This window comes from Giraffa tippelskirchi, chromosome 13 (genome assembly GCF_054371585.1).
Source record: "Giraffa tippelskirchi isolate mGirTip1 chromosome 13, T2T-mGirTip1v1.2.pri, whole genome shotgun sequence".
Lineage (NCBI taxonomy): Eukaryota > Metazoa > Chordata > Mammalia > Artiodactyla > Giraffidae > Giraffa > Giraffa tippelskirchi.
The window spans coordinates 76,639,566-76,666,175 of NC_137287.1; the positions used below are offsets into that span (position 1 = coordinate 76,639,566).

Sequence of the window (26,610 nt, forward strand, 5' to 3'; positions counted from 1 at the left end):
TGGGGTGAGAGCCCAAAGGAGGGGTTGTCCCTCTAGGTAGATGCCGGTGGCTCGATGAACTTTGAGGCCTGTCACTCTTGCTGCATGGTTGTGTAAAAATATCTGTGAAAAAAAGTTCCTTTGTGTAGCACACTTGTTTCAGGACCCAGGAGATGGGCCTTAACTGTTGTTATTGAACATCTGAGAACTCTCCCTCCTCTGCAGTGCTTCTCAACACTGCCATTTGCTCACCCTCAGAACATTCTGGAAAGTCATGGGGATGCTTGTGGTTCTTGTTTAAAAATGTTTAGACATTTTTATTTTTTATCAGTTTTTTATTGAAGCATCATTGATTTACAGTGTTGTATTCATTTCTGCTGTACAGCAAAGTGACTCAGTTTTGTATATATATACACACATTCTTTCTTTAATATATGCTTTTCCATCATGGTTTGTCATAGGATACTGCATGTAGTTGTCTGTGCTCCACAGATTTTCAGTTCTTGAGGCTGCTCCTTTACGTACATCCATGCATTTGAATCTGAGAAAATCTGTTAAACGATTAGGATGCCTTTTAATTCTGAAGGGTTTGTAATTGCTTTTTAACTGGTCTCCCTACTCTAGTTTTCAAATTTACACCCCCTGAGAGTTGTCAAGGTGTTATTTTTAAATGTGAGTCTGATTGTCATTTCACTGTCTAAAATTCTTAAATTGCTCCTTTTTCTGATAGAATAAGATGCAGAAGAAACCTTTTAGTGGGGTTCCCTGGGCCCTGCGTGTTCTGACCACTGTCTACATTTCCAGGCTTGTTTCCCCTCCTTCAGCCCTGGAGTAGTTAGTTATTGCCGCATAACAGATTACTTCCAAACTGTTTCACAGTGTCTGAGGACTGAGGATCTTAGGAGCAGCTCATGTGGGTGATGCTGGCCTGGGGTCTTTCATAGAGTCCCAGTAAAGCTGTTGATCAGGGCTGTAGCAGGCTTCCCACGGAGAGAGGGGACGCACGAGAGAGCACAGTCTTCCGTGACCTAATTTTGGAAGTTACACACCATCACTCATGTCTCATGCTATTGGTCACAGAACCAACCCTGGAAAGTGTAGGCAGGGGTCATTGGAGGCTGGCTGCCACAGCTGACCACATGCAGAATATTCTTGCTCCCAAAGTCCCCCGAAGTCTCATCCCATTACAGCATAAGGATCTTATCCAGATTGGTTTCAGGTACAGTTGAGCTTCTCAAATGTAATTTTTTCAGTGTCTCAAGTACAAATTCCTCTCAACCTGTACAGCTGAAGAGGTATCTGCTCCCCGCCCTCTGCCACCACCAATATACAGTATTGGGTCAGACTTGGGGTACAAAACGTTCCTATTCAAGGGGAGGCAGAGGGTGGGGCTGGTAGGCACAGGGAGTCTCTGGTCCTCAGCATTGTTGAAATCCAGTCAGGCAAATGATGGTGATTCCTAGGTTGAGTGTCAGCTGCTGGGTATGATTCATTCGAGCTCTCAGTTTTGCCCTTGGGGCATTTGGTTCACCCTTTGTTTCTCCTGAAGGTAAAACATGTTTGTTTGCTACTGAGTTTTCTTAACTTGCTTCCTACCAAAATTTTAGAACTCTTAACGGCCTTTTTTCATTTTGTATTGTCCTTTGTTTCCATTAGGTCAAGCTGTGTTTATAATTATTTAAAAAACATTTGTGGACCTTATATGAATTTTATTGGAGTCTCTTCCATTGATTGAAAGCCGCACCCATGAACTTCTTTGTGATAAGCCTTTTTCTGCCTGGTCCTGCTACAAGAAAACACCCTTAAGCTTCCTAAAAGCCTTGTTGTTTGATTGAGAGAATCTTTGAAGCACACAGTTCTGTTTAACAGTGTTTTGTCTGGCCCAAATGGTACTCTAAGACACCATCTTTGATCTTTCTGAGGTCTTAACAAAATATTTTATAGTCACTCCCTCATCGTAGTTTTTAGAGCATGTTTTTCTGTCAGTGCCCTGCATTTGATCTTGACTCAGAATCCATTTCTGAATAGGAGCACTGTTTGCAATCTGGGGAGGCTACAAACAGTCCAAACCATCAAATCCTGGCTCGCTCTTAACTGTTCTTCATTTAGTTTAGCTCTCTCTCTCTCTTTTTTTTTATTTTCAATTGTATGTAGCAGGAGAACAAGGCAGCACTTTCAGCTCTCTGGTGGAAAACCTCCTTAGCTAAATCACCTGGTTTCTAGTGTAATGTTCACCTCACCTTGTGAAACACCATGGGCCTTTTATTAGCAGCTTCTTCACTAACACCGTCCTCGAAGACTGTGGTCTGACGCCAGACCATTTCAACAATTTAGGTTTGTGTTATTCAGTGAGGACACTCGGTACCAACACTTGTATTCGCTGTCTGTTGCTGCATAACTGCTGATCCGGAATTGAGCCGCTTACAACAGTAAACACTGATCTCGGTTTCTGAGGGTCTGGAATCTAGGAGCAACTTCACCAGGTGGCTCTGGCTCATCCTTTGCAGAACGTATTAGAGGCTGCAGTCATCACCCAGGCCCTGACACCTGGCTCCTCCCAGAGCCGATGATCCAAAAGAAAATGTGCCAAGGTGAGTAGGAGAGCCCCAGAAAGAATCTGCCATCTTATCACCCTGTTCTGGAGGTGACTACCACCACTGTGCCACACGCTGTGGGTCACACAGACCAGCGCTGGCCCAGTGTGGGAGGGAGGGGGCCCCCAGGGTGTAGAATCAGGGGGATGTGCATCAGGGCAACTTGGAGACTGCTGCTCAGTATACTGTACTCTACGTTCTCTTAGGTCCTCACGTCTGCCTGTGCTCACACTGCGCCTCTTGACCTCCACATACCTTTCCTGGCCCCATGTTTATTCAACTTTATGAAGCCCTTCTTGACTCACCCTTCCTAGGTGATGTCACCTGGAGTTTTAGAAAGCAAATTCACTTACATGTTTCTTTCACTGCACTTGAAGCCTCTGGAAAGAAGAAACAGTGTTGTATCTCAAAAACTTAATATCCTCTGGCACAAATGTTTCTTTAATTTATGTTTATATAGTTCTGGAAAAAATCCAGGTACTTTATGATTATTTACATTCTAAAATGGTAGTCAGATACCCGCCTTAACTGCCTTTGAGCTTTTGGAGTAGGCTAATAAAAGTAGGATTTAAGTTATGGTTTTGGTGTTTTTCTCTTAAGATCAGGAGGACATGAGACATTCTGCTGCTGCTGCTAAGTTGCTTCAGTCGTGTCTGACTGTGCGACCCCATAGACGGCAACCCACTAGGCTCCTCCATCCCTGGGATTCTCCAGGCAAGAATACTGGAGTGGGTTGCCATTTCCTTCTCCATTGCATACACGCATGCTAAGTCTCTGCGGTCATGTCCGACTCTGTGCGACCCCATGGACGGCAGCCCACCAGACTCCTTTGTCTATGGGATTCTCTAGGCAAGAATACTGGAGTGGGTTGCCATTTCCTTCTCCAATGAGACATTCTAATGATCCAAAATTTTAAGCCAGAGAAATTGTCATGGCCTTTCCAAAAGTAAGTTTTGTGAAATATCTGCTAAAAGCGCTTGTTTTATATTGTGTTGATGTATCAAATATTTGTAAACTTAACGCTTACGAAGTATAATGCTAAATATTATGGGGTCCACAGACATGTCTTTTTGTTTAAGGAACTTATAGTTCATATGGTAAATAAACCATAATCTGAAGCAATGTTTTTAAGTCTCTGTACCTGTGTTTACTTCGGATATTTTGTGTGTTATCACTCAGAGTCTAATAAAACCATGTAAGCCAGCTTCTAACATTGAGTTCCTGAAAAGTCATCTTTTTTTCTTCCCTCCATTTGAAGTAAATATAGGTAAAATCATGCAAAAATCAAAATTATTTTACTCTAAAGTTTTTACATTAAAATTCTTTCTCTCTGATCTGAAAGTGTCTTGAGAACCAAAATTTTGGTAGCAGTTGTCTTATTACCTTCTCTGAATTTTCCTTGTCATCATCATAGTGATATCTTGCCGTTAGATGTGAAAATTCTGTATGAATTTTTTTGCCTCGGTGAATTTTTCACCTTTGTAATGCAATTCCAATAAAATAGAAAAGCCTTTTTTTTCCTGTATGCCAGGAAATATCATAGAGTCAATTCCATAAAAATATATTCCTTGATTCCTTTGTCTTGTGTTTTTCTATACATCATTTTAAAACACCTGTGAGTTCTACTTTATTGTCTGAGCTTTTATACTATGATTTTGTGGAATATACTTCAAAAATTCCTCCTATCTTTTTGTAGTAATGAAACATTTTTGTTAAGTTTTTTTGTTTGTTTTGTTTATTTTGGCTGCACTGGGTCTTGGTTGCCACGTGTGAGCTCTCTCTAGTTGCGGTGGGCAGAGGCTACTCTCTAGTTGTGGTGCACGGGCTTCTCATTGCAGTGGCTTCTCTTGTTGCAGAGCATGGGCTCTAGGCACATGGGGTTCAGTAGTTGCAGCACAGGAGCTCCTTAACTGTGGCTCACAAGCCCTCGAGCGTTCAGGCTTCAGTGGCTGTAGTGTGGGCTCTAGAGCACAGGCTCAGTAGTTGTGCATGGGCTTCGTTGCTCCGTGTTGTGTGGAATCTTCCCGGACTAGGGATCAAACCTGTGTCCCCTGCATTGGCAGGTGGGCTCCTGTCCACTGCGCTACCAGGGAAGTCTCCTGTTCTGTTTTTCTTGAAGATGAACAGAATATAGGATTATTGTCTGAATGATAGGGTTAATATTTTTTTCCCTAATCTTACAATTTTTAGGACTAGGTTTTTTCCCCCTATAAAATTTCTCAGTTGAATCTTACTAATTTTTACTCATATCTAAAACTCTTATTTCTCGAGGATGCCTTATACATTTTATCACTAGCAAGAAGCCAATTTTAGAATTATAATGTCCCTTTTTCTGCGCCCAGCCATTTAAAATCCTTCCTGGATTAAATCTTACATTTGAATTTTTAAAATCTGTGACTTCTAAGATTCTGGTCTAGAAAGTTTTCATTAATTAGCCTGCCTTATTTGGGAAATAATGGAATATGTGTATCTTTTAAAAGTGTTTCTGGGGCCTGTTGGTGATATAAGTATGTTATGCTAGCCTTATCATATTGGTGTTATTTGACTAAGTTTAATGTGTTTGAATTTATTGTGAATCAGAGTAGAGAAATTAGAGAACTGGGATGAAAGGTCAGATAGGTTAGCAAGAGTTTAAATTATCTTGAATAAAAATTCCAGTTGTAATAGTAGTATTTAATTTCCTAAATAACTGACGTTATCATCGTCAATGTGAATTGAGTGAAAGTCGCTCCAGTCATGTCCAACCCTGTGACCCCATGGACTGTACAGTCTGTGGAATTCTCCAGGCCAGAATACTGGAGTGGATAGCTGTTCCCGTTCTCCAGGGGATCTTCTCAACCCAGGGATCGAACCCAGGTCTCCCACATTGCAGATGGATTCTTTACCAGCTGAGCTCAAGGGAAGCCCAAGAATACTGGAGTGGGTAGCCTATCCCTTCTCCAGGGGATCTTCCCAACCCAGGAATCGAACCAGGGTCTCCTGCATTGCAGGCGGATTCTTGACCAGCTGAGCCACCAGGGAAGCCCACCATCTTCAATGCTGCTTTCTAATTCAGGGTGCTAACATCTCTTGCCTAGATTTCAGTAACTCCCTAAAAAGTTTTTCCAAGACTACAGTTTTGCCTTCCCAATATTCTTAACTGAGCCAGTGGTCCTTTGTAAACTGGAATCTTACTGTGTCACTTCCTGCTAACGCCCTGTAAGGAGTGTTCATCGCTCTGAAAGTGGCTTATCTTTGAGGCCTTGTGAAATGTGGTCCTTGCCTCCATTTTGTCCTTCCATAGCCTTCAAGTTCACTCCAGCCACAGGATCACTTCTCATTTATTCCCAGGTACTGAAACGTTATTCCTCTATAATGGGTTTAGTAATCCCGCTGATCCCTCAGATCTAAATTCAAAGTCACTTCCATAGTTATCTACCCATTAGGGTAGTTCTGTTACATGCTACATGTTATGTGTTACATAGTATCATTCTCAGCAATTCCCTTTTGTAAAATTCTAGGCCATTTATGGAGATCCTTGATTAGTCTTTAGCTCATAACTCTGAACTCAGGATACCTTCAGTGTTGGAGCTTAATGCCACCATTATTTGCTGAGTGAATGAATGGATTGGCATATTGCTAACTTATTCATATGTTTCTAGTTGAGTATTCAGAGCTGTGTTTAGAGATTAGGAACATAACTCGCATTGTAATTTAGAATCACTTGAGGATAGTGATGGTTCTGGCTTCCCTGGTGGCTCAGTGGTAAAGAATCCACCTGCAATGCAGGAGACATTGGTTTGATCCCTGGGTCAGGAATTGGCAACCCACTCCAGTATTTCTGCCTAGGAAATCCCATGGACAAAGGAGCCTGGAGGGCTACAGTCCATGGGGTCGAGAAAGATTTGGATACACCTTAGTGACTGAACAATTGTTCCATCAAATTCTTCTGCCATGTAATTACTGTGTGACCAGGCAAGGCACTTAAAATCTGTGACTTAACTGTAGATACCCTGTTTATCATTTGTAGAAGGAACTTGAACTAGCTGATCGGTAAGCTTGCCTCTGACTCGTGTTCAGTGGTGGTAAGGGGTTGCCTCCATTTATCAGACAATAGGTAACACACTGCCTTGAAGTCTCAGTGGCATTATTACAGAGATTGACTGCTAACTCTGCACTGTCTCCTGGGTTGATTTAGGGGTTCTGTTTTATGTGCCCTCTTTCCAGGATCCAGCTGACAAGACAGCCTCCATTCTCAATATTGCTGGACACCATGCTAGAGGAAAGAGCTCTCGGAGGTCTTGTATCTTATATCAGTTATTCACATGTTCTGGTCAGAAGCCAGACATGAGGTTCTGCGTCATCTCAACTCACAACTTGTTGGCCAGAACAAGTTACATGGCTCCTTCTAACCATATGGTTGGCCAGGAGATGCAGTCCTACCATATGACCAGATGGCAAAGAACAAAATGATTTGGCAAACAACAGTCATGACAGATCTGCCCTTCTGGCCAACCAAAGATTTGGATCACTCTCCTTCCCACAGACAAAATATACTCATCTCTTCCTCCGTGAGCCCAACCGGGAAGTCCCAGCTAGACAGCAAAAAAGCTCAGAGTAGTAGGATTTCCAGATGTCCTACGGTTCTGTAGATCAGGCTTGAATGTGCTTCCCCTTGGCCTGGAGGTCTGTGAGTGAAAAGATTGTCTACACCGCGTCCGCCCCCCCCCCCGCCCCCCGCCACACACACACACACATCCAGTGTACGTGGAAATAACAGACACAGGATCACCACAGTAATGCTCTCCTTTGGGTAATGGAAACACAACAGTTCCTGATCCATAGAATCCCACCAAACGGGCTTTATAAGGCTCTTCTTCCACTGTATGTGGGGAATGTGCTTGTTTAGGTGCCAAGTACAGGCTCCTAGAATGGCTCCCAGTCCGTTGGCTTGTGTGACTCTTGGCGTTGACATCTAGGGGAGACTTCCTTTCTTTCCATCATCTTCCTTAGCCTCCTCTGAAGTAGATACTGGCAAGTAAGCCCTTTGGGGACCAAAGTGCTTCGAAGCCTGCTTCCTGCCTGTGGACGGTAGGAGACCCGATTGTACTTTTAAATTGTTCTGATTTTTAATCTGGGCTCTTGATTTTTGCTTGTTTGAGGGCAGCACAACGTGTAGGCTTGTAATGTTTCATTTAGCTCATGTGCAAGATGGCCCATCCTCTCAGTTCTTTATCGGTGTCTGTGTCTCCTAAATGTTAATCCCAGAAACCTGTTGCTTTTGCTGGAAGAGCCGTGTCCTTAGTGTCTGTCTCTGTCTTTCTCCTCTGAGAATTTTGTTCAACTGAAAGCATTGACTGCGTGTCCATTTTTAACTAGGTCTCTGCTCTCAGTTTAATCCATTCATGTTTTAACTGTGGGAATCTAGAGAATTCCATGGACAGAGGAGTCTGGCAGGCTACAGTCCATGGGGTTGCAAAGAGTTGGACACAGCTGAGCAACTTAACACTTTCACTTTTTCACACATCAGGGCCATACCTAGCTTTGAACCTTACCCTCTTTTTGTTAATCAAAGGCGTTCTCTTGAATTTTTGATTTACTGTTTGAGTTAAGAAGCACTCTCAAACATTGCAATTTCTCAAAATTTTGGCCTCTTCTCTTTCATTCCTGCTTACAAACTGGTCAGGCTTTTTAATCTGTGTCTTTCATGTAATACCAAACCCAGAGCAACCGATTCACCACTTTAACGTCCAGGTTTTTTAACCTCTTTTCCTAGAGTTGTTGTTTAATTGCTAAGTCAAATCCAACTCTTTTTGTCACCCCATGGATTGTGGCCCACCAGGCTCTTCTCTTCTGTCCATGGGATTTGCCAGGCAGGAATACTGGAGTGGATTGCCATTTCCTTCTCCAGGGGTTCTTCCCCCAGGGACAAAAACCCATATGTCCTGCATTGGCATGCAGATTTGTAACTACTGAGCTATCAGGAAAGCCTAGAACAGGCTTATTAAATGATCTGCTTTGCAAGCTATGGTAACTTGACTTTTACCAAATAGTTGTACTGTTTACTAAGGAGCATCACCCTTCCAGCCTCTCAGAAGTTTCCCCGCTTCCTGACTCCCAAGCTAATGGCACATATTTTCGTCTTTATGTTATAACAGTACCCCACTTTTGGGACCAGTTTATGTCAGTCAAGATAGCCAGGTTATGATGTATATACAAACAGCTTCAAAGTTTAGTTCTTTTTTGTGCCCCATTTTATCATGGGTCAGCTGGGGAACAAGGCTGATGCACAAACATCTCAAACATGGCGACAAGTGGGAGGAGCGCTTTGAAATATTTGAGTCTTCCACCAGTAGTTAACTACTCTGGACCAGAAGTAGCGTAAGTCACTTTGACTCACAACTCAATAGCTAGAATTAGTCACTTAGCCCCAGCATCTACATGAGGGCCAGAAAGCGTGATCATACTGTGTGCCTCGGGAGGCAGCCAGAAACAACTTGATGACCAAAACTAAAGGCTGCTACACGTTCAGTAGTCAGTCATCTTTGAAAATAAAAGGATATGTATTATAGATTACATCCTGTAACTCCCTGCATTTTTGGCAGTGCACTGGCTCCTCATGTTTAGAATGCATTTGTGAAGACAAAGATGTAGCTCCAGCAGGCCCTGTTGTATCTTTTCTGAGCTTAAGGTCTAATCTGTTTTTCACTCTATTAAAAAGGAAGATTTGCATTCTGTCCATATTGGTCAAATAATAATACAAATATCTCACTCACTAGAAGGCATATTTTGCTTGTCATGCTCTGATTGAAATAAACAAATTCCTAATTAATATCAGGTGCACACCAGTCCTCTGCTGCCATTTACTACTGGCAAGTTAATTTGCCTTTTTTCAGTTCAGTTCGGTTCAGTCGCTCAGTTGTGTCTGACTCTTTGGACTGCAGCACACCAGGCTTCCCTGTCCATCACCAGCTCCCAAAGCCTACTCGAACTCATGTCCATCGCTTTGGTGATGCCATCCAACCATCTCATCCTCTGTCATCCCCTTCTCCTCCCGCCTTCAGTCTTTCCCAGCATCAGGGTCTTTTCCAGTGAGTCGGTTCTTTGCATCAGGTGGCCAAAGTCTGCAGTTTCAGCTTCAGCATCAGTCCTGCCAGTGAATATTCAGGACTGATCTCCTTTAGGATGGACTGGTTTCATATCCTTGCAGTCCAAGGGACTCTCAAGAGTCTTCTCCAACACCACAGTTCAAAAGCTTCAGTTCTTCAGCACTGAGCTTTCTTTATAGTCCAACTCTCACATCCATACATGACTACTGGACAAACCATATCTTTGACTAGACAGACCTTTGTTGGCAAAGTAATGTCTCTGCTTTTTAATGTGCTATCTAGATTTGTCATAGCTTTTCTTCCAAGGAGCAAGTGTCTTTTAATTTCATGCCTGCAGTCACCATCTGCAGTGGTTTTGAGCCCAAAAGAATAGTCTTTCACTGTTTCCCCATCTGTTTGCCATGAAGTGATGGGACCAGATGCCATGATCTTAGTTTTCTGAACGTTGAGCTTTAAGCCAACTTTTTGCCTTTTATAGGGTTAAAAAAAAATTGACTACCTGTGTCTGCCACAGTTTGCTTCTTTGAAGTTGAGGTCATGAAAGTACATTGCTTATTCTTGTTTGTGTGTAGAGGAATCAACCTTTCATTCTGACCAATTTTAATGTAACTCCTGAAGTGATACAAACTTTTTTACTTATTTTTACTTATTTTTGTAGGAATTTGTCTTAAATATTATCTGGAAGCTTTATTTATTTAGTTCATTTCTTTCTGCTATGAAATAATGAGAATTTGTGTAATACTTATATAAGTGCTAAGACCTCTGCCAAGAAGGAATATAATTTCCTTTCTCTTCCTTACCAACTAAAGAGATAATAATTGTATTAAGATTAGACCTGAAAGTGCTGTTATGTTCAAGATTTGCAAGCATGTATCCTTCCTCCTTGAATAAAAGTGGTTAAATATTTTTCTTTCATTTCAGTAGGAAAAAGGAAGCCAGATTTGTTTCAGGTAGCATTAAAAGATTTTAAATGTCCAGGGAGTTGATCTCATGTCAATTGTGGGACAAAGTTGGTAGTATAGGTAATCTTTGAGATGAATTACATTGATTTTACTTGTGAGAACGAGGCTTCCTTATAGACTACGATGCATTTTTTTCTTTTGTATTTTAATGTGTGTGGAGAAATCTCATTGTCTTGTAAAAAATGAAAAAGTGACTGACTATGGTTACTGTAGTGTGGTGCCTAAATTTGTTGTATAAAGTCCTTAAGTCCTCAGGTGAGATTTGATTATCTTCAGAGGTTAGGATTGTTTTGTCAACAGTGACAGTCTACCAGGAAAAATTACTTGGATGGGACTTCCCTGGTGGTCCAGTGGTTAAGATTCCGAGCTTTCACAGCAGGGTCATGGGTTCCATCCATGGTCAGGGAACTAAGAGATCCCACAAACCTCTTGGTGTGGCCCCCCAAAAAAATTAACTGGAGGTTTGAAATGTCTTTTTTTATAGGATTAGTGGGAGAAAGGATTTCTTTTAAGAAAACACAGAGTAAATTTTTGAGTTAGTCCTATTAAGTTACTGATTCATGTATATAGCTACAGTAAACAATTTTTATTAATAATTTCAGTTCAGTTCAGTCGCTCAGTCGTGTCCGACTCTTTGCGACCCCATGGACTGCAGCACACCAGGCCTCCCTGTCCATCACCAACTCCCGGAATTTACCCAAAATCATGTCCATTAAGTTGGTGAGCCATCCAACCATCTCATCCTCTGTCATCCCCTTCTCCTCCCGCGTTCAATCTTCCCCAGCATCAGGGTCTTTTCCAGTGAGTCAGTTCTTTGCATCAGGTGGCCAAAGTATTGGAGTTTCAGCTTCAGCATTAGTCCTTCCAATGAATATTCAGGACTGATTTCCTTTAGGATGGACTGGTTGGATCTCCTTGCTTTCCAAGGGACTCTCAAGAGTCTTCTCCAACACCACAGTTCAAAAGCTTCAATTCTTCGGTGCTCAGCTTTCTTTATAGTTCAACTCTCACATCCATACGTGACTACTGGAAAAACCATAGCCTTGACTAGACGGACCTTTGTTGGCAAAGTAATGTCTCTGCTTTTTAATATGCTGTCTAGGTTGGTCATAACTTTCCTGCCAAGGTCATAACTTTTAAATTTAGTAATTTAAATTGTTATAATTAGCCTGATATAGTAATAATGCCCCATAGCTTTATGGTTATAACTTCATTTAATCCTCAGTGCAATCTGGTAAATTAGGTAGCTGCTTCTGCCCTTTATTAGTAGGAAAAAGGGTTAAATTTGTTTCATTATTTGTATTACAGTGAGCTAATATAGTAAGTGTGTGCTGGGTATTGTAAGAAGAGGTTTACTGCATTTCTTATTATATGCTTGTAATTGCAGTTACCTCATTTCACTACTAAGGAAATTAGGATTTAGAGATGTTAAGCCACAAGCAGATCAAACCAGCCCATCCTAAAGAAGATCAGTCGTGAGTATTCATTGGAAGGACTGATGCTGAAACTGCAATACTTTGGCCACCTGATGCAAAGAACTGACTCATTGGAAAAGACCCTGATGCTAGGAAAGATTGAAGGCAGGAGGAGAAGGGGACAACAGAGGATGAGCTGGTTGGATGGCATCACTGACTCAATGGACATGAGTTTGAGCAAGCTCTGGGAGTTGATGATGGACAGGGAGGCTTGACATGCTGTATTTGTCCACGGGGTCATAAAAAGTGGGACACGACTGAGCGACTGAACTGAGAATTGGAATTCTAGTCCATCTTCTGACATATAAAAATATGTGCTCTTAAATAGTATGTCTTTATTTGATGGAGTATCTTTCTTTTTTTTGGCTGCGCTGCATGGCTTGCAGGATCCCAGTTCCCCGACCAGGGGCTGAACTAGAGTGCCACCCACCCCACCCCACCTCCCCACACCAGGCAGTGAAAGCACTGAATCCAAGGAACTGGACTGCCAGGGTATCCCAACAGAATATTCTAATAAAGTCAGAATTTTTTTTTTCTGCACAGTACGTTTTATGTAAGAAAATATTATTATTTTATGGTGCCAAATAACAGATTAATTAGAATGATTTGAAATTATGAAATGTTTATTTTTCTCTATCAGTGTGTTTGTTTCTTAAATAAAGTGTGAGTTTAAGTGAGGGAAATAAACAATGTTTTTTTTAAACAAACATAAATAAGAACGTTTTAAGATTATCAGAGACCCTTCTTTTTTTAGCCACTCCAGAAGGCACAACTGCAGAAATTACATGAGAGTTTTATGGCTTTAGTAAGACTAAGAGACTTGATTTTATTTAAGAAAAGGAAGAAAATTTTTTAAGATTATTTTTAAGTTTGGTTATAAGTGAATAAGTACAATGTGTGAACTATCACTTCTTCCCAAACTAACCATGTTATAGTATTTTCCTATTACCTTAAAAATGCACTATCTTAGCATTCATACAAGCCCTAAAGTTTTATATATATGTATTTTTTAACCATTGTTTAAAATTGAAGTATAGTTAATTTATATTTATATTAGTTTCAGGTATATCGCAAAGTGATTGTTTATATATATATATATATATATATTCATTATTTTTCAGGTTCTTTTCCGTTGCAGATTATATAAGATATTGTATATAATTCCCTGTTGTATACAGTAGGACTTTACTGTGTATACATAGTAGTGTGTATATGTTAATCCCAAAGTCCTAATTTGCCTCTCTCCCCTCCCCACTGTCCTCTTTGGTAACCATAAGTTTGTCTTCTATGTCTGAGGCTATTTAAAATTTTACATTTTTGATGAGATAAAAGTATTAATAAAAGCAATGTATCAACAGCCAAGTCTTGATTGCTACATTTACTGGTAGGAAAGTACAATAGATAAACCTGTTATTTTTGATAGAACAGGGGATGGTCAAATGTAATCTGAATTTGTGGCTTTGTTTCAGCCTTATTAGTTTATCACACAGAGTCCTTAGCCCCCTGGAGTGGTAAGTCATTTGGTATCTGTTCTCTGACTACTTTTATAGTAGATTATATGATAGTACCTAAATGCAGTACATCTAAAGCCAAATGAGTTCCTTTATAATTTGCTTTCATTTGAAAGTCGATTCCCTTCTTTGAGGGAAACTCATAATACTAATCATTTCTTTAAGAAGAAGATTATTTTGGCTCCACATTTGGTAAATGGAGTGTCAGAGATACAATAAACAAAGTGTTGAAAGTCCAGGGGAAGAAGTAACAGATTTTAATGTTTTTCTATTGCCCATTCAGCAAGATAAAACAGTACTTCTTAGAGAAGAATATACTCTACCCTTTACTGTGAACCTCTGTACATGTGCATGATGAAGAGTAGTGAGCTATACAAGGAAGCATAGGTAAATATATGGTCTAGGCTCCATCCTGCATATTCAGGTGCCTGGGTGTTGTCAGCAGTTAAGTCACTAGATGAGCTTTCATCTAGCAAAGTACTTGGAAGAGTAAGAGAAGTGAGGAAATGTGCCCTTCCTTCCTTGACTTACCCAGTTGTAGCTTCCGAATGATCCTAGTCCCCACGGTGCTGTCACTCATTCCTTCAGCTGTTTAAAGTCCTTTCTGCTTCTTTGTTAGCATTCTGAGTCCTCCCCTGAGTACCAGCCAGAACTCAGTCATTCATGGGAAAGGCAAGAGAAGACAAGAAGGAGGAATTAAACTACAGGAGAAGGACCACGGGGTTCTGGAGTCAGACCTCAATCCAAATCCAGTAGAAGGACCACGGGGTTCTGGAGTCAGACCTCAATCGAAATCCTGCTTCCACCATTTTGAGCAGGTGATTTACCTTGCTGAGCCTCACTTCCCCTGTAAAATAGGTGTTAATGCATGTAATAATATGCCTTCATAAGTCAAAGAGAAGAACAAATACTGTATATTAACACATGTATATGGAATCTAGAAAAATCGTACTGATGAACCTGTATACAGGGCAGGAATAGAAACACAGACGTAGAAAAGATTTGTGGACATGGTGGGGTAGCGATGAGGGTAAGGAGTGGGAGGATGAATTAACATAGGTATTTTACCATGTGTAAAATAGTTGGCTAGTGTGAAGCTGCTGTAAAGCACATGGAGCTCAGCCCAGTGCTCTGTGATGACCTAGAGGGGTGAGATGGGAAGGTGGGGGGGAGGCTAAAGAGGGAGGGGATATATGTATACTTATAGCATGTTGTAGTACAGCAAAAACTAACACAACACTGTAAAGCAATTATATAAAAGAATAATATGCTTTCAGAATGAAGATTAAGTATCTGATTTAGGGTCTAGTATAGTGATAAATTTTTAATGAACTTCTCTCTTCTGTCATTTTCACCATGCAAATGGTACAGTAAGCTTTGTGTGTGCCAGTGATCGACCAGACTGCTAAATCTCAAAAATTAAACAGAGCACAGATCAAGAATCTGCAAACTTTCCATAACCAGTCAGATAGTAAATATTTTTAGGCTTCTCAGTCCTTACAGTCTCTGTCACACCCACTCTGCTATTGTTGAACAAAAGCAGCCATGGGCAATATGTAAATGACCCAGTGTGACTGTGTTCTAATAAACCATTTACAAAAACAGGTGGTGAGCCAGATTTGCCCCTCAGGGAACAATGTGCCAATCCCTCATCTGTATTAACTGTCTGCAAAGGGGAGCTCTGTTGCCAGAGATTTTGTAATCTTAACACAGCCCTCCTTTTTAAAAATAAACTTAGTGAAAAACCAACTCACTATGAGTTGAACACTGGAACCAGGAGGCTATATTTCCCCAAACTGATGAAATCCATTATTGTAGAAGAGATCGTTTTTGTATACCCCAGTTTAACATTGTAACTTTATTTTAATAGTTACCTTTTTATTCAGTTCAGTCGCTCAGTCGTGTCCAACTCTTTGCGACCCCATGAATCGCAACACACCAGGCCTCCCTGTCCATCACCAACTCCCGGAGTTTACCCAAACTCACGACCTTTTTATTACTGAAAAGTAAAAACTTGGTCCCACCAAACATTTATATAAATCACACTAACAACAGTCAGTGCGTAATTAGGAAATGTTGACTGCTCTATTTATTCATTTGGAAAATCATGGTGCATTTTGGCAAATGTGAAACCACCGAGAATCCTTCTGTAAAGAAACTTAGCCTTGTCTATTACTGTCTACTACCAAATTGTTTAATCATGTAACACCTAGTTATGTCCCTAGAACCATTATTCAGAAGATCATATTCTGAGGCTGTCCCATTGTCACTGATTTAGGAGTTCATGCAGTTACTTGGCAGCAATTCTGGAAGAGCTTACATCTCTTACTCTTGCTTATCGAGTCTACTCCCCCTCCACCCCCCCACCAATTTCCTTTTGCTCTTAGCTTAAAGGAAACAGTTATTACAGTTGACCCGTGAACAGCTTTGGTTTGAACTGTATGAGTCTACTCATACGTGATTTTTTTTCTGTAAATATGACACCACTATAGATCTGTGGTTACTTGAATCCATGGATGCAGAACCATGGATGCAGGGGGCCCACTGTAAAGTTATACTCTGACTTTCTTTTTTTTTTAATAAAAAAAATTTTTTTTCAATGATTTTTTTTTTCTTAAAGTTATACGTGGATTTTCAGTTGATGGGGTATTGGATTGATGCTCCTAACCCCAAATTGTTCAAGGATCAGCTGTATTTGGAAAGGAGTTCAAAGTTACAGAAAAGTTACAAGAAAAAGAGGAGTACACCCATGTACACTTACTGTTAACATTGTGTCTCATTTGCTTTGTCTGTTTTTCCACACACCCTTTCTGTCTACACATACAGACACACACAAGATTTTTTTTTTCCCCAAAAACACACAGATTTTTTTCCAAACCATTTGAGGTTAGTTGCTTATACCATGGCTCTTTGCCCTTAAATATTTTAGCAAGTGTTTTATCTTTTGTGATGTAGACATTTTTGAAGATTAGAGTCCCTTTGATTTTTTTTTTTTATAGGGTGATCCCGTTTTGGGTTTGTCTGATATTTTCTCCATTAGATTCAGGTGTTGCTAGCACATTGTATAAGGGATACTATATTCTCATAGTATCACGTCTGGAGTCATAAAATACCATTTGCCTCTCATTGGTGCTGTTAATTCTGGTCGTCTAGTCAGGGTGTGGCCTGTTTTCTCCACTGTATAGTTACTACTTTTCCCTTGCAGCTAATAAGCAGTTTTGGGGCACTTGCGTCCTTTTGAGAGTGGAGTATGTTCTTACTGACCTTGTTCTTGGTCTTGGTGTGCTTTTCTGCCTCCTATGTCCTTCCTTTCTGGTATATGTGAGGCAGGTAGTTTAAGGCTGAAACTCCTGTCAGGAAATTTTTTTCTGGATTCAAAGTTGTTAGGTTTCCAATAAACATCTTAATTGAATAGATATTTAGAAAATCACCTGTACCTCTTTTGTATGTTACTGTCGTGATAGTGTCATATACTTGTTTTCAAAGACTTTGAAAGAGAGATATCCTAGTAGAATTATGAAGAAATGAGAGGTTTGGGGGACTTAAAGACAGGGGTGGTGATGGACAGGGAAGCTTAGCGTGCTGCAGTCCGTGGGGTCGCAAAGAGTCGGACACGACTGAGCAACTAAACTGAACTGAAAGACGGGGGGACGTCACATATAAGTGTAATTGGCAAGTTCTGTTAGACACTCCCTGTAGCTGGAATGTGACATTCAGGGTAGAGTGTGATAAGGTGTTAGACTGGCAAAATTAGCTAGAGCTCAGTCATAAAGGACCCCATTTGCCATGCCAAGATCGTAAAGGCAACAGAAAGCCAATGATTAAGTGTGAGAGTGTGGACCACCAGGGAAGCCCTCTTCCTTTTTTAGAAAGACCACTGGCAATAGCCACAGAGGGAAGTGGACAGTAGTGTGATGCTGGAGGTAAGAAGGCTGACTGCAGCCTGGATGTGACAGTGGGATGAGAAAGCACTAAAAAAACTTCTAGACATAAGATGAAGAAGAAGTTGATAGGATCTGGTTCCTGATTTGAAAACTGGGACATAGGAAGCAAAAGGGAGCTGGAAAAATAAAGGCCTCCTGGGTGACTGGATGTATGATGGTGTGATTCACAGAAATTGATAGTACACAAGAAGGAACAGATTTGGAGAGTTGGCAGGTGGGGAGTTGATGTTACATGAGCTATATCATGAACATGTAATAAGAGGTCTTTATACATGTGCCTAATGTTGAACAGAAATATGGGCTAAAGAGGAAGATTCTGAATTTGTCATCAGCATAGAAATGGTAGTTAAAGCCATGATTGTGGATGAAGTTGCAGGAGTGAGTATGTAAAGGGCTAAGGACCAAGCCTTGGTATGGTGTCTGCTTGTATTAGGTTATATAAGCATGTTTAGTTTTAGATCAGTTTGAACTGGATATTCAGTTTATTCAGTACTGTTGTTTTAGGGTGCTAATCTTTGTATTTTATTTGAATGCATGCATAAAAAGGTATTAAATAACAGCAGATTACTGGTTCTCTGGGGGTGCATTGGAGGTACAGAAATCCTCAGCATGAAGTTTGACACAAAACCCAGAGCCTTTTGAGCTTTTTAAAATTTAATATTTAGGGAAACATTCTGATGAGATTGTAACCTTTATGAGAGTAGAAAGAGACTAATTTCAGTCCCTTCCCTTTTACATGACCAAACACCGCATCAGATAGGCCTACTTGTAACAAGGACACTATTGGCAACCTGCGTCCATAAAGGGATGTCAGGGGTACAACATACTAAATTGATAGATATTTCACACTGAAGAGAAATAACAAAACTGGAGTGTTTCACCTGTACCTCAGCAAAGGTCTTCCTTTACTGTTTGATTATCTAGAAGTAAAACTAATTTCAGAGTACAGTAGTTGGGAGAAGTAGAGAGTAATTTAGACTGAGAATATTTTACCATTCATTTCTTGTAGAAAATGTAAGTATGGAACTGCTCTTTTTCTTGCCAAATAGTCTAATCTGTCTTCAGCTATTTTAACTGTTTACCTTGAGTATTCTAAGTACAAAAGCAAAGTGCATTTGTCTTTTTTATGTTTTTTCTTTTATGAAATTTGATTTTTTTAAAATGAAATATCTGTCTCAAACTAGAACAGTTTGTGGAGATTAACTGGTGTAATTTCACTGGCTCATTTATTCAACAAATATTTACTGTTTACTTATATGTGTTAGGCACAATCCTGGATTTAGGGTAAACAAAGCAAAAAATTCCTACCTTTGTGGATCTTATATTCTGGAAAGAAGAGACAGATAATGAATAAAACAATAAGTAAATTCAGTAGTCTATGAGGAAGCAGGTGCTATCCAGGAAAATAAAGCAGAGCTGGGGAACACAGTAGGATTGAGGGGAGAGGGGAGAGATTCCATACTTTTTGCAACATTTTATTATGAAAAATTCAAACATAACAGTGAGGTTTCAAGAATTTTATAGTGACCATCCATATTCCCAGTAGCTGGATTCCACCATTAACATTTTACTCTACTTGCTAGCTCTCCGTCTGTCAGTCCTTCTTATCTTTTAAGGCATTTTGAAGTCAATCGCAGGCATCAGTGCACGTGTCCCTAAATATTTCAGCATAGATATCATTCATTAGAGTTCAGTATTTACTGACGTTTTTTTTCTTTTGAGGTAAAATTTACATGCAAAGAAATTCACAAATACTTAGTGTATGTTAGCTGGGTTTTAACAAGTTCTCATGGTTGTATAACCCAACCCCTATGAAGATACGGAGCGTTACCATCATCCCAGAAAGCTCTTTCATTCCCTTCCCCATTCAGTCCTTGCCTCCACACGTCAGAAGCAGCTACTAGGTTTTTTGTTTTTGTTTTCTTCGTACCATAGATTAATTTTGCTTGTTTTTAAACGTCACATAAATGGACTCAGAGTATGGACTCTTGTGCAAAGTTATTTCCCTTCACCCTAGTGCTTTTGAAACTGACTTGAGTTGTGGGTATGTGGTTTATTCCTCTTTGTTGCTGGGTGGTCCTCTGTTGTGTTACTAAACCACAGTTTGTGCACCAGTACTCCTGAGGATGGACACTTGGGCTGTTTCCACTTTGAGGCTATTGTGAATAAAACCATATGAAATTCTGATTCAGGTCTTTTTGTGGTCTTGTTTTCATTTCTCCTGGGTGAATACCTCGGAGTGGAATGGCTGAGCCATGTGGAATGTGTGTATTTTGTTTCACGAGATCTGGCGCCCCTTTTTCTCACTGATCATGTGTGCAGTTGAAGTTGTTCCTCATCCTTACCATTGTACAATGTTGTCAGCCTTTTCAGTTATAGCCATTCTGGAGGGTGCAGAGTAAAGAGGGAGAGCTGGTAAAGAATTGTCTGCAAAGGGGACTTCTGAATCAGGAGTTGAAATTGAGGAAGCAAGCTAATTTCTTATATGTTTGACAAAGAGCAAGGAATCCAGTTTAATGAGAGCAGAGTGAGTGAAGAGGAGCAGTGATGCCCGAGAGCAGCAAGTAGGGGAATGCCAATCCTACTGGACCTTGTAAGCAGTTTTAAGAAGAACTTTGGCTCTTTTTCTGAGTGAGGGTGGGGAATAGTTGGACTATTTTGATGAAAGTATGGCATGGCCTGACTGACCTATTTTTAACAGATTAGTTTGTTTATTCCCATGAAGACAGACGAAAGTAGAAGAGAAATCAGGAGGCTGTAATGAGCCAGGCAGGAACTGGGTGTTTGGATGCAGGACCTGGGAGCTCCTGCTGGAGCATGAGGCATTGCTGGCTGGTTCTTCAAGATGTCACTAGGAGACAGGAGAGAAAGTGATTCAGCTCTCCCGTAGCAAAAAGGCCTGGCTCTCCATGCATAAATAATCAGGGTTTAAACTTCTTAAGTGGCTTCTTACAAATGAGTCATCACTTATTTCCCCATAAGGAGTCTTACACAATATTGTTGCTTTTAATAAACTGTTTTTAATTCAGTAACCTAAAAGGTGTAAATGTGGTCTTAATTGTTATGGCTAACTGTTAAAGCCATTATTTGCTTAAATAAATAATGAATAAGTGAATATAATTAAATCTCTGCATAGGAATTTGCACAGTATAACCTTGAATAATTGTTTCTGGCTTGGCAATATTTATTAGAACTTCCCATAGAGCAGATAGAAATACCTTTTTCCAATTTAGACTTATCTTAATTTTTCTATAATGATATTTTATAAAATATTGAGTACCTGCAGTAAAGCAAAATATAGTTCTAGATGCTAAGTAGATTACAAAGATAATTTAGTTCTCATTCTCTAAAGAATTGAGGCCCCCAATACTACAAGAGAATACATCTTTTAAAGGAGAAAATATAAAGGTTAGTTAGACTAGCATCTATCTTAAGGAGCTCACATTTTAGAGATCAGTGTGTAAATGAGTAAATGATTACAGCACAGTTTCTTAAGTAGAGAATGTAGTACTACAGGAGGCAGAAGAAAGGTCATTTCAAACCAGGCTTTGAAGAACAAGAGGAAATTTGAGGGGCTGGGGGTGAAACGTGGTGAATGGTAGTCCATCCCAATGAACAAAGGCACAGAACAGATGTTGAAGATACACTTACAGTACTTTCCTTCAGATGGATCTTATCTACAGATAGCAACTGTCACTCTTAACTGACTCAACAAAAATGATATTTTCTCATTCCTCAAATATGTGATATGCCTGTCTATGACCAGTTAACCATTTCGCATTAACTGCCAATGCATTTATGAAAAAGACTATTAAAAGCCACCTGAAAAGGCAAAAATTTTCTAGGGGTAAGCAAAAATAATGAAGGGAAGTAAAAGAAAAAAAAACATTAACTGTTAGAGGGGAAAGATGGGTAAGAAAAAAATATATATATATTATATATTATAAATAAAAAAATAAAAAATAAGTAGCAGAGTGATCTGCTGGACTTGGGAGAAAGTCCCACACTCTGCCCATGCACCACCATGCACTTGGTGAGCAGAAGTAACAAAAGTGGATATTGGCAGCCCACGATTGCAAGGTTCATGGAGACACAAAGATCATTGTTCAGTCTTTTCTGATCCTCTTTTTCATTGTTCACGTTGCTATAGATAGAAAACGTTATCTATAATTACTTGCAGTGTGAGAAACTTTTAAAGTAGCTTGCTTAATCATAAGTTACAATTCATCTGATTCCATTTTATATAAGATTGAATATTAAAAAAGTTCTTTAGATTATTTAATTGTATTTACTTTTTTCCCTGTAAGATCAGATTTGAGAGGTGTGCCTCTGTTATTTCATGAAAAATTGCAGTTGTTCTTGGTGCTTTGGTGATTAACTCTGAAACTGAAACTGAGCCTAATATTATAAATATTTAATATAAAGAAACTTTACCCTCCTAAGGTGCCAGACTAGTGCCTTCAAACACATCTATTTCCTTTTCTTAAAATGATCTCTTAACTCCTGTTCTTATAGATGTTGACTTCAATGTCACTTTTCGCTAGTGCAAATGATACTCTCCTTGAAATCCGTTTCTTATTTATATTCCCCATAACGCATTGGACTTCTCCTTCATAGCAGTTAATCACACTTGGCAATTTTTCCTAGGACTATTTTATTAGTATCTGTCATCCCTACTACAATGTCAGGAACCATGTCTGTTTTATTTACCATTATGTTCTCAGGCCAAGCACACAGTTGGCACTTAGTAAATACAGACTAAATTAATGAGCAGACTCTAGCCCTGCTGTTCTGCTCTGTATTTCTAGTTGTCCTGAACTAGCATTTCCCACACTGTATTACAGAAGCTCTTCATGAACTATTAATAGATTCTGAAAAAAATGATTCTGTGGTCGTAAATTTGGTACAACTGAACCCTCCCTCATGAGCAACCACAGTTTACATTAGCGTGTTGAAAACTTTCATTCCTAAAGTTTAAAAATCCAGTGTTCTCTCTTTTTTTTAATTGTCAGACTCTTTATTAGACTACCTGTTGATAATCTGAAATTAAGTATTCCAGTGAACACAGTTGGGGCAGGCTGGCTTACTCAGTGCTGCAGGTAGATGTATTTAAAAGTTTCATTTGACAGATACTATCTTCCAGGAACATCTAACTTTTTATATAATTATAATTTAGGATAGGGTCATCTTAGATATTTAGTCAGAGCATTCAATAAGTAATTATTGGATTCACAGCTCATCTTATTCTAATTTATCTCATGTGTTACTTGGCTTCACCATTTTATTATAATACATCTTCCTACTCAAAGCAAAATTTCATTTTCACTTAAAATTGAATGTTACTTTAATATAATTTAATGGTTTTTTTCCTTAGAAATAAGTATATATAGTTTGGGGTTTTAAGAATAACTTTCTTTGCCTGCAAGTATAATTTTTACTCTTGAGCTAAACTTGACTTAAATGGGAAGGGTTTTGCTGAACTAAATAAATTGTGTCTTTTAGAAATTACCTTTGTTTTAGAAAATCATGTAGTGACATGTACTCAATTTTTTTGTGTGTGTCAAAAAGAACTAAAAAGAATTTTGGAAAATAAAATTATAGAAGTGTTTCAAAATTGTATCACCTGGAGGTGATCTGTTAACTGGTGTACATACTTTGAAGTTTGATGGGAATGTGTGCATGCTTGCACCTTTGTGCTCTGTGTGTTTATATTCACAGATACCTACATACATATTCATTTATTCAATACATATTTAAGCACCATGCATTGTGCCTGGCACTATTTTGGGGTGGCTGTTTAGCAGTGAACAAAATAGACAAAAATCCCTGCCCTCATTATGCTTAGTTTGGGATGGGAAGGAAGTGGTGACACCAGCAAACAAACCGAATATATGACATGTCAGAGGACAGTAAAAGGCGTGGGAAGATACAGCAGGTAAATGAATAAAAGAGTGTAGAGAGGATTGTGTTCAGCTACTTGTAGACTTTTTGCTATAGTTGTGTACGTTCAATTATGTCTATTTCTTTTGAAAAAGATTAAAGACAAATATCCTGAACATACAATTTTCAGATCTCTTTTTACTTAATAAGTTGATGGATTTTTCCATCTCACTAAATATTACTCTCAAAGCTAGTGGAGGTGATGGAATTCCAGTTGAGCTCTTTCAAATCCTAAAAGATGATGCTGTGAGAGTGCTGCACTCAATATGTCAGCAAATTTGGAAAACTCAGCAGTGGCCACAGGACTGGAAAAGGTCAGTTTTCATTTCAATGCCAAAGAATGCTCAAACTACCGCACAGTTGTGCTCCTCTCACACGCTAGTACAGTAATGCTCAAAATTCTCCAAATCAGGCTTCAACAGTACATGAACCCTGAACTTGCAGATGTTCAAGCTGAATTTAGAAAAGGCAGAGGAACCAGAGATCAAATTGCCAACATCCGCTGGATCATCAAAAAAGCAAGAGAGTTCCAGAAAAACATCTATTTCTGCTTTATTGACTATGCCAAAGCCTTTAACTGTGTGGACCAAAACAAACTCTGGAAAATTCTTAGATGGGAATACCAAACCACCTGACCTGCCTCTTGAGAAACCTGTGTGCAGGTTAGGAAGCAACAGTTAGAACTGGACATGGAACAACAGGCTGTTTCCAAATAGGAAAAGGAGTACATCAAGGCTGTATATTGTCACCTTGCTTATTTAACTAACATGCAGAGTACATCATGAGACACGCTAGGCTGGAGGAAGCTCAAGCTGGAATCAAGATTGCCAGGAGAAGTATCAATAACCTCAGATATGCAGATGACACCATCCTTATGGCAGAAAGCAAAGAACTAAAGAGCCTCTTGATGAAAGTGAAAGGGGAGAGTGAAAAAGTTGGCTTAAAACTCAACATTCAGAAAATCAAGATCATGGCACCTGGTCCCATCATTTATGGCAAATAGATGGAGAAACAGTAGAAACAGTGTCAGACTTTATTTTTGGGGCTCCAAAATCACTGCAGATGATGACTGCAGCCATGAAATTAAAAGACACTTACTCCTTGGAAGAAAAATTATGACCAACCTAGACAGCACATTACAAAGCAGAGACATTACTTTGCCAACAAAGGTCCGTCTAGTCAAGGCTATGGTTTTTCCAGTGGTCATGTATGGATGTGAGAGTTGGACTGTAAAGAAAGCTGAGTGCTGAAGAATTGAGGCTTTTGAACTGTGGTTCAAAAGCCACAGTTGGAGAAGACTCTTTAGAGTCCCTTGGAGTGCAAGGAGATCCAACCAGTCCATCCTAAAGGAAATCAGTCCTGAATATTCATTGACTGATGCTGAAGCTGAAACTCCAATACTTTGGCCACCTGATGTGAAGAACTGACTCTCTGGAAAAGACCCTGATGCTGGGAAAGATTGAAGGCAGGAGGAGAAGAGGATGACAGAGGATGAGATGGTTGGATGGCATCCCTGACTCAATGGACATGAGTTTGAGTGAACTCCAGGAGTTGGTGATGGACAGGGAGGCCTGTCATGCTACTGTTCATGGGGTTGCAAAGAGTCAGATACGACTGAGTGACTGAACTGAACTGAAACATTACTCTAAACCACTTAAAGGTTGCACATATTCTGCTTTATAGAAATTGATCCATTTTTTTAGATAAGAACTAGGGTGATCTTTAAACCCTTCAGACACTATCGCACTTAGTACAAGGATGAATTCTTAACATGCCCATGACTCTGCATGATTGATGCTGACCCCCCTGTGTGCCCCTCAGCACCCGCTGGCCACACTGGCACCTGCCTGTGGCCCCCTTCAGTCCTCAAGCCCTCGCACACACACAGGGTGACAGTGAATAGGAGAGTTTAAAGCTGCACCTCAGTTACTGGGGTTTCCAGGCTTAGAAGGACCATAACCTGTTTGTTGCATATTATACATACCTTGAGTCCTTATGAAGTTTCTTATGAGGAAGGTCTGCAGGGGATCTTTTCATCCCAGGGATCAGACCCAGATCTTCCGCATTGCAGGCAGATTCTCTACCACCTGAGCCAACAGGGAAGCATGAGGAAATTGTGTCAAATATTTTATAATACAAAAACCATGTGTAATTTTTTTTTCAAGCAGTACGTATTTACTATAATATTGATAAACAAAAATTTAATTTCACAGTTATAGAAAAATGGATATGAACATCAGGAAAAGTCTTTCTACAGAAAGCTGTTAACACTAGGGAGAATATAAATATTTACAATCATATGGAAAACTCTTCAACTTCTCTAGTAGTGAAAGGTACATTAGTATGTCTCAGGCATTTTTATCTTGACTACAGTCCCCTATGATAGATACACAGCATACACTTAGAGGTAATAAAACTTGCTAGTATAAATATCTTATCCCAAGCCCCAAAGTCCTATAACTGGTAGACCATGGAGTCGACATACAAGTCCAGAGCACTCCTGATACAAATCCTGTTCTTCACCACCACACTGCAAAACATCTAAAGGCCATAGTGGTCCCATTTCACACTGAGAAAGTAAATTTCATTGTGGTTCATCTAGAAAAATAAATGAAATAGCCTGGAAATTTCTGGAAAAGAATTGTGAGGAGTGAATTTACTATCTAGTAAGCACTAGTTAATAAAATGTAGTCTGAGGTTGCCCTTTTAAAAACACGTTAAATAGTGACATAGGAGGCATTTGAACAGAATAAGGAGGAAGAGCTTGGAAATACTCTCAAATGCAAGAGGAAGTTACAAAGGGACATTTTTAGTCATTAAGGGAAATAGATGATTTTATGCTGGACGTTAGGATAGTGGCTTGCTCTCTCTCCTTACACACAAAAAATAGGTCAACTATCTCTCACATGATCACCTACACAGAGACGTGCTGATTAAGAACAAAATGCAAAATAAGAATTACGTGCCTTGCTCCCTCAGTCCCTCCTTGAGCTTGGTGTAAGTAGAGGGGCATAGGTCACAAAATTGTTCTTGCTGTGTGAGGGTATCTGAGAGGAGAAGAGCACACCTGTGACCGACTTCCCACCTGGGGCTCAGACTTCCCTCCAGGGCCAGTGC

At 39.7% G+C, this 26,610-nt stretch overlaps 1 protein-coding gene across 50 annotated transcripts in view; it reads left to right on the forward strand.

Annotated features, from left to right (window-relative positions):
- The window catches only part of EPC1 (enhancer of polycomb 1), a 100,554-nt gene that overhangs the window by 41,678 nt on the left and 32,266 nt on the right, over window positions 1-26,610 (forward strand). For 8 of the 50 annotated variants that reach the window (XM_081553716.1, XM_081553732.1, XM_081553724.1 and 5 more), the window contains exons 2-3: window positions 2,314-2,570; window positions 14,229-14,427. The exons of 13 other annotated variants lie outside the window; for them this stretch is intronic. The gene's annotated coding sequence lies outside the window, so the exon portion shown is untranslated. Of the gene's footprint in view, window positions 1-1,059; window positions 1,199-2,133; window positions 2,571-6,779; window positions 6,851-14,228; window positions 14,428-26,610 lie in introns of those variants that run through there. 29 more of the 50 variants (XM_081553714.1, XM_081553739.1, XM_081553717.1 and 26 more) reach the window with 12 other exon arrangements.